General features: G+C 37.6%; 1 pseudogene; it reads left to right on the top strand.

Moving 5' to 3' along the window:
• The first annotated feature begins 850 nt into the window (after positions 1-850).
• LOC102752502 lies at positions 851-1,789 on the top strand (annotated as a pseudogene).
• Positions 1,790-9,118: the final 7,329 nt, after the last annotated feature.

Genomic DNA, 9,118 nt, shown 5'->3' with positions numbered 1-9,118 from the left:
GGAATCATAGGAATTGAAACACAAGCACAAAAAGAGCCTTTGAAGTCAAAGTTTGTTTGGTTTAAGTTTTAATCGACAGTCAATCTGCCCACAAAACTACTCCTAGAAACCAGATGGAAAGAACAATATAGAGTACCTTCATGCAGTCTGCGCCCTTTCCTAAGGTGGGTGTGTTATCAGTGGGGTGTTGCTAAATGCTATAGGAGTCATTGTAAGCCAAAAGAATTCAAAAACCAGTAGTGAACAAAAATTTTCAGAATATTTCTAGAATAAGAAAGTATATTCTAAGCTATAGAACATAAATTTTTTTCTTATTGTTTTAGTAGTTGACATTTGTAAGGAAAAGTAATTTTACCACCACCTTTATCATTGCACAGTGTATTAAACCACCTTTATATACCAAACACTAAAAGATAAAGAACCATTTGTCTTGGAAATCTGGGGCATAGAGCAGGTACTAGGAACCAACTAGGAATCAAAAAAAGTTTTATTATAAGTTTTTCCCTGGACGTAAGTACTATTAACATTTTCCTATAATCCTTTAAACAATTTTCTCTGCATATTTTTTCTTTTTTTAAGGACTGCCAAAACTAATTTTATTTTTGCACTCTTTATTAATTAAAAAAAAACACACTAATAATGACTTTTCTCTTCTTTTCCTCCTGAGATCCTTAAATCCAACTTCAATGACCATGTATTTCAGGAAATACTGAGTTCAAGTATATTGCCATAAAGAATAGCTTGTAATAACTTCCTACATATTTTTCTTTAATCTGTTTTGTAAACTATAGTCAGTTCTTGGATCATTTTAAGAAACCTATTTTTAGAAAGGTTTATGCCTTCCATAAAAATGAATAATTTGAAAATCCATGCCGATGTGACATTTGGCCAGAGCAGCCAGAAACCGCCTTTCGCTGCAGGAAGAAGGTTAATACCACACGGGGTGCCGTGACCCAGGAGCAGAATCAAGATGCAGTGGCCCCTGAATTTGGTGTCTTGAAAATGGAAGGAGTTATTGACAAAAGCAGACATTCTGAGACCTGCACTTATCTGCCTGCTAAGACACTTAAGAAGGAGCCTCAAGAACATACAACAGAATTAGACAAAGAGCTAGATGAATGCATGTGATGTGACAAGAAAACAGCTCAAAGGAGGAGAGGAAAAGGTCATCTCAAACAAAAATGACCTGTCAAAGAAGGACTAGGAGACAGATTAGAAATGAACCATAGAGGCCAGTATGAGATTACAAAGGACGATTCTCAGGAATAAGTGGCTAATGAAATTACCTACAAGTTGTAGGAACCAAAGAAAGATCTGGTAGCCCGAGTAGAGAGTACGAATATACTTGGGAACAAAAAGGCAATTGAACTTCTGATGGAAACTACTGATGTTGAATAAAATGGTGGCCTTTTTATAAGGAGTGGTAGTGGGAGAAGAACAGCAGGTGGAGTTTTCTTGGATCTCCAGAAAAACATTCCTAGTATCAGTGAGGAACAATTTAAGAACATTTTCTACATTGAAAAGCAAAAGGAATATGAAAACAAAAATAGTTGTTAGGAAGAAGAGAACACAAGTGTTGGGGGAAAAGATGAAACAGGCTGTTAAAAGTCTAAATTTTCAAGAGGATGATGATATATCACGAGAAGTGTTTGCAAGCGACACAAACGAGGCCCTGGCCTCTCTTGATGAATCACAGGAAGTACATGGAGAAACCAAGTTGGTTGCAGAGGAAGTCATTGAGGTTGATCATTTTCATGAATTGCAAATGTGTTTTCTTTATAAAAATTAGGATTTTCAAATGACACCCAACTTCATATTATGCTTTTTAGCTTTATCCTATATAATAAAAGGCTAATATGCAAATCGACCAAACGGCCGAACGATGGGTCACTATAATGCATACTGACCATCAGGGGGCAGGCACTCAAAGCAGTAGCTGCCCCCTGGTGGTCAGTGCGCTCCCACAGGGGGAACACCGCTCAGCCAGAGCCAGGCTCATGAGCGCAGCTGTGGTAGCAGGAGCCTCTCCCGCCTCTGCGCTAAGGACCCCTCAGCGGACATCCCCCAAGGGGTCCCAGACTGGGAGAGGGTGCAGGCTGGGCTGAGAAGCCACCTCCCTACCCCCACCGCACTCCCATCCCCAACCCCCAACCCCCGCCACTGCAGTGCACAAATATCATGCACCAGGCCTCTAGTTGAGGTATAATTAACCCCTTCCCCGGCAGAAACGTGTATACTCGTTTTCACAAAATGTTCTTTTTCAGTCGTCGACGAGTATACTAAGAAAATATGGTAAAAAAATATGGTTTATAGGAAGACGAGTTACAAACTGTTTTCATAACCAGCATCAAAAATACTATATAGAACCAAAATAAAAAAATTAGTCTGAAAAAGAAACCTTTTTAACAAAAAAATTGTTGGGGAAGGGGTTAAGAAATAAAATTGAAAGATATTTGAAGTGAACAATGTGATGATTTGATATATGTACAGATATCAGATATCAAAAGATATGAAGTTAATTAACACATCCATCACCTCACATATTAAACCCCCCCCCCTTTTTTTGGTGAAAACATTTAAGTTCTACATAGCGAATTTCTATTACACTGTTATCAACTATATTCACTATGTCATACATTAGATCCTTGAAATTTATTCCTCTTATAGCTAAAAGTGTGTACCCTTTTATTAACCACTGGCAACAACTTTTCTACTCTGTTTCTATGAGTGCAATTGTTTTCCATATTATTTTGCATGTCTTTCTGGTTTGGTAAATCTCATATTAATTTTTGAAAGTTGCCTTTTCATTTTTAAAAAATGTAGTAATTATTTAAAAATTTTTAAATATACAATAAGTCACCAAGTGAAGTTCTGAATGAGCCCCTTGTCCTAGGTAGACCAGCCTCTTTGACAGCACTCTAGGTCAGCAGTTCTCAACCTGTGGGTCACGACCCTCTTGGCGCTCGAACGACCCTTTCACAGGGGTCGCCTAAGACCATCCTGCATATCAGATATTTACATGACGATTCATAACAGTGGCAACATTACAGTTATGAAGTAGCAACGAAAATAATTTTATGGTTGGGTCACAACATGAGGAACTGTATTTAAAGGGACAGAAGGTTGAGAACCACTGCTCTAAGTGAAGAACTCCTAATTTTTCTATCTAGGCATTTAAAAACAGAGTTTCTAATGAATGGTGACACTAAATAACAAGTGCAGTGGCCAAAAGTCAACTATTCATTGGGATGGATTTTTCAAAAAGTGTCTACTCTATTCAATAACACACCCACTCCTTTACCATGCACCATTATTCCTAAATATCCATAGTGAAGTCACAGAATATCAGTGTTCTGATTTCAAATAGGCTTCTCTTTGTTATAATTTAGCTGAGAGCCACTTTTTCATGACTAAAATAAATCTATCTCTAAATTCAGTAAGTTTACATTACTTATACAAGATATTGTAGAGTCAATTTTGTCATTTGGAAGATTAGGTTATATAACCTGTAAAAATCCTTTCAACTAACTTTAAGGGGAATATTTCAAGCTTATGATGAACATTTAGTTTAGTCTATCTTAAACTTTGATATATGAAAATTAATCATTAATATTTTTCTGCAGTAAAAAAGAATTGCTGCTCTTCTTCTCTAGGCATTTAAGAAAACATAAATGGTGATGGAAGGAGACTTGATTTGGGGTGGTGAACACACAATACATCAATATAGAGATGATGTATTATAGAATCATACACCTGAATGTATATAATTTTATTACCCAATGTCACCCTAATAAATTCAATAAATTCTTTTTTAAAAAGAAAGAAAATATAGATTTCCATAGTTTAATATATGTGGAACTTAAAATTTTGTTATAAGAATTATGTGTGCTCAATAAAGAAATATTGGGAACTATAGCCAAATACAAAGAGAAAAACTAATTACAAAAAGTTAGTCACTGTTAACATTTGGGTATATGTCCTTCCCAAAATATCTGTTACAAACAGATATTTTCATTTTTTTAACATGTTTGTAATGATTTTCAGAGAGAGGAAGGGAGATGGGGGAGAGATAGAAACATCAATGATGAGGGAGAATCTTTGATCGGATGCCTTCTGCACACCCCTCACCGGGGATCAAGCCTGCAACCCAGGCATGTGCCCTGACTGGGAATCAAACTGTGACTTCCTGGTACGTGGTTGACACTCAACCACTGAGCCACACTGGCTGGGATACAAACAGATATTTTCTAACAACAACAAAAGAATAATTTTTAAATCATGCTATACTACTTAAACCTTGCTTTTTTACTAACCATGTATTACTAGAGGCCCAATGCACAAAGATTTGTGCAAGAATGGGCCTTCCTTCCCCTGGCTGCCAGCTCCGCCTTCACTCCTGCCAGAGCAGCCTTTCTGCCTTCCCACGCTGCCTAGAGGCCGGGAGCAGCTGAGGTGGTGCAGGACACCTGCATCGTTGCCATGGCAATGATGCAAACGACCAGCCCTGCTCTGGGCCACTCAGCGCCTGTATATGCAAACTAACCCACCATCTTTGTTGGATTAATTTACAGACTCAACCCTGATTGGCTGGTGGGTTTTGCGAAGGTATAGTCAATTTGCATCTTTCTCTTTTATTAGTATAGAAAGATAAACAACATTTTAATGGCCATTTGTTAACATAGGCATACCGAAATGTGCCTAACCAAACCCCAAGTTCTTGGGCATTTATGAGGGGGAAAAAATCCCTATGATGAACTACTCTATATGTACAATTTTGCTCACATTTCATATTACTGACTTAGATAAATTCCAAAAAATGTTATTTCTGGGCCAAAAGGGTGCCAAAAAGAAGAGAAAGAAGAAGGGAGAGGAAGAAAGGGGGGGGGGGGAGAAAGAAATAGAAAGAGGGAGGGAGGAAGAGAGAGCCATTTTAAGGCATTTGTCTTGTATGGCCCAATTGCCCTCCAAAAAATTAATACCTATTTAAGATTTACTAGTGATATATAAGCATTCCACCTTCCTCACAACCCCTGTAGAAGTGGAATATTTTTTTTATCCTGAAGTCTTTTTTCTGCATCCAATATAAAGTAGTACTTAAGGAAAGGAATTGTCTTGTATTTGTTTGCTCAGTTCTTAATATAGTATCTGCCACAAAGTCTGTGTTCAAGAAATATTTATTAAATAATGAGTGAGTAAATCTATGTTATTCTAAGCTAACAGGAAGCAAATGTAAAGAAATAGTAGCATACAGAAGAAAGAAAAACTAAACAAGGAATCAGAATGTTAGATCCACTCCTAACCAGTTTTATTACCTTCGGCAAATAATTCAACCTGTCTGACCTTGTCTCAGGAGTGGCTTCATGGGCACACAGCTGTGTGGTCACAAAGGACCCTGCTCTCAGAGGCAGCCTGTGATTGTTTTAATGCTCTGCTGTTGCCAGTGAATGAATGCCCAAGAATTTTTGAACAAGGAGCCCAACATTTTCATTTTGCTTTGGATTCTGCAAATTATATTGTCTTGTCTCTACTTCCTCCTGTAAAACAAGATTTAAAAAATGAGGCCTATTCAAGCCACAGCAATTCTGATTCAATGAGTTCCTGAACACTACACAAGAGGCTGCTGTTTATGTACATAAATATCTTGGAACAATTCTGAGAGCCATTCGAGCTGCCTGGTGAAGATTCTTCCTTCTGTGACGCGCTCAGCCCTTTTCCCTAACCCGTCTCCATCAGTAGTCTCCTTCAGCCTCTCCCTTCTGATTCTGCTTCCTAATTGCACTGAATTATATTTACTCCTGCCGCACTGCAACCATTAACCTTTAAGTGTGAAGGGATTGAAAAAGAGAAAGTTACTTCTCATGATCATTTTTTCTGGTCTGAAAAGAAGGAATTATCAAACATAGTTGTCTGTAATGGAGGTTCTGAACAGAAAAAGAGAAAGACTTTGAAAAATCAATTTGAGCTTCAAAAGCATTAACTCATAGATAAATAGAATCATGATACAAAGTGGTTCCTCCCTCCCTCCCCTTTTCCCTTCCTTCCTCCCTTCCTTCTTTTACTTCCTTTGTCTTTTTTTCTCTTTCTTTTAACTGCTTCTAAAAGCAACTCATCTCCATCCTTAAATGAACCATAGAGGGCAATTCTAATATACCACTATATCAGAACGGAACAACTACTACTCCTGTTTTATTTCTAAGTAATCATTTTGAAAATAAGTGACGGACGGCCTGGCCAGTGTGGCTCAGTGGTTGAGCCTCAACTATGAACCAGGAGGTCACAGTTCGATTCCCAGTCAGGGCACATGCCTGAATTTAGCTGGAGCCCTAGTGGGGAGCACGCAGCAGGCAGCTGATCAATGATTCTCTGTCATCATTGGTGTTTCTATCTCTCTCCCTCTCCCTTCCTCCCTGAAATCAATAAAAATATATTTTATAAAAGTAAGTGATGGATAACAGAAGAATAAATCACAGCAAGCTGCTCAGAGAGGGGAACAGCATGTAAATTACACTAATTTAAATTACCTTTCCTCTGTTCTCTAAGAAAACACCATCTTTATTTTAAAGCTTTTATATCAGCAGTTCGAGCCATTTCATGATGTTATCCATTTCAATGGACATGATGAAATATGGTGGGTAAACATTCCGCCATTTTACAAAGAGATGGACAGTAAAAATAAGCTATACCAAAGTTTCACAAAGCTTAGATCTCTAAGTCGAACACTTTTTTGTTGCGTATCAAAATGTGAAATAAAAACACACTACCAGGTAATGGACTGGAATAATTTGAAAAGTTGTTTTCCCCCCCCTAAAATGTTTACTCTTTAGACTTCATCATATGTAGAATGTAGAACAAACTACAAGATATAAATCATCTTGACAACTTTGTCCTGGCCCCAATAAGTAGAGCTTTTCAACAGAGCATGGTTGGTATTCTGAGCATCTCCCTGAGAGCTGGGTAAGCAGAACATGAACACAGCACAACATATGTCCATCAGTGCACAGTTGGCAAATGTACCTATTTTGGTTCAAGTTTTCTGTCAGTTTTGTTTGCTATTTGCAATAATATGATAACATATTGCCAATGTGTAGAGAGGAAAGTAGTGTGGCTATTTGGAAAGTCAACTAACTTTTGACTATTATAGTTCAAATTGAGATATCAAAGAAATTAATAGTCCAATTACCAGAATTAATTAAAGCAGCTTCTGTAAAGACCTGACTTACTCTCTGGAAATAATAAGGTAAGCAATGAGAATATCTGGTTCATCTAAAAAAATAATTAGGAGTTATCAAAGCATGAGGCCATTTTTATGTATATAATTTTGATGTGTGTGTGGAGATTCATACATTCATTCAAAATCTTGAGCACCTGACATACTAGGCATCGTGCTAAGTGCTGGTAAGACAGACATGATGCATCAGGTAAGAATAAGTTTAGCTGAGAGTAGCAGATGACATCCCCCCAGATAACATTAGCTTAATCAAGATAGAATTTCTATCAGAGAAGTTCAGAATGTATAATAGAATTTATATTTCATGTTGACCAATATCATCCCAATAAGTTTAGAGAAAAAGCTGAAATTAAAAAATAATACTAATAACAAGAAAATAAAAATAATTTATATATCAGTGTTTTCCCTTCACTTTTAAATGTGAAGGAAGCCACTCAGAGTTGTTATGTTGGCGCTGCTGCCTCAATCCTGAGAGTCCCAGGCTACATCCAGATGTTTTCTCTGCCATCCCTAGGGCGTGGCCTTTGTCATCATCCCTGATAGAGTACGGACATTCTATCCACATTTCAAGTAGTAGTTGAGGAAGAAGGAAAGAAGCAGAATTAAATATTTACCAACCATATTTTAAGAAAATTTCTCATAATCTGCCATACATTTCTCTGTTTACATCCAATTTACCAGCAGCCAATCCAAGGGCTCACATCTAGGTAAAAGGGTGCGTGGGAAATATGTCTTTAGTTTAGGCATCCATGTATCCAACAAAAACACCAGGGACTGCCTAATAAGGGAGAAGAGATGTTAGGACCAAACAATTGATCCTGCCACACATGGCCCCAGACCTCTTGTACCTAATACACCTAACAGAGCTGAAGGAGGGAGGGAGGAGAGCGAATCGAGCTTAATGTATAATTTTACCAATTTCAAGAAATCCTTCTACAGGTAATGCTAATTAACAACATGACATGGGTACTACTTTCTCTAGGAAGTCTTCCCTAGCCACCTCTCCCCACAGTTGCAAAATTGGATCTCATTTTTACAAGATCTTATTTTTCATCTTGTGCAGTATCTCTCATACCATTTATTACCGATATAATATTTACCTGCTTATCTCTTCCACACTACCTCCCACTCCAACTTGACTGAAATGCCTGAGGGTCAAAACCTGAATTTTATTTCTTTATATTTCCAGTATCCCTATATTAGATTCATAAAATTTCTACTGCTTAATTTGGATGAATACACTTCAGTAAACAATCTCCCATCAAAGGAAATAAAGGTAGTTACCACAGAGTAATTAATGGTATAAAACTTCTACAGGTATCATAATATTTAGCACCACATTTTTTTGCTTATGAACACAAGAGATTCTTTTATTTTCATCAATGTTTAGAATGTCATCTGATTTTCTGAGCATGTTAATATTGCTGACAAACAGAATTAATTGTATTCAATGATGAATATTAGGACAATTATAATTTTTTTAAAACAATCCTTTATCAAAATTGCCCCCAAAAATCTTTCTTAAAAGGACTATAGTAAAAAATAAATAAATAGCTCATTCTATTTTCTCTACACAAATGGTCATGTTGGACTCAGAAGGCTAAATCTTATATAATAAAAGCCTAATATGCTAAGTGTTCGGTCATCTGGTGGGCCATTCAACCAATCAAAGCGTAATATGCTAATGATATGCTAAGGCCACTCAACTGCTCACTATGATGTGCACTGACCACCAGGGGGAAGATGCTCCAACCAGTAGGTGAGCTTGCTGCTGGGGTCTGGCGGATCAGGACTGACTGAGACACACCAGACACACCCTGGAGCCCTCCCACAGTCCCTCCTGGCTGGCCAACCTCCCATGCCCCTCCCCAGCCCCAATCGTGCACTAGG

This window comes from Myotis davidii, unplaced genomic scaffold (genome assembly GCF_000327345.1).
Source record: "Myotis davidii unplaced genomic scaffold, ASM32734v1 scaffold346, whole genome shotgun sequence".
NCBI lineage: Eukaryota > Metazoa > Chordata > Mammalia > Chiroptera > Vespertilionidae > Myotis > Myotis davidii.
The sequence above is the reverse complement of the archived record's forward strand: the minus strand, read 5'-3'. Positions and strand labels throughout refer to the sequence as shown.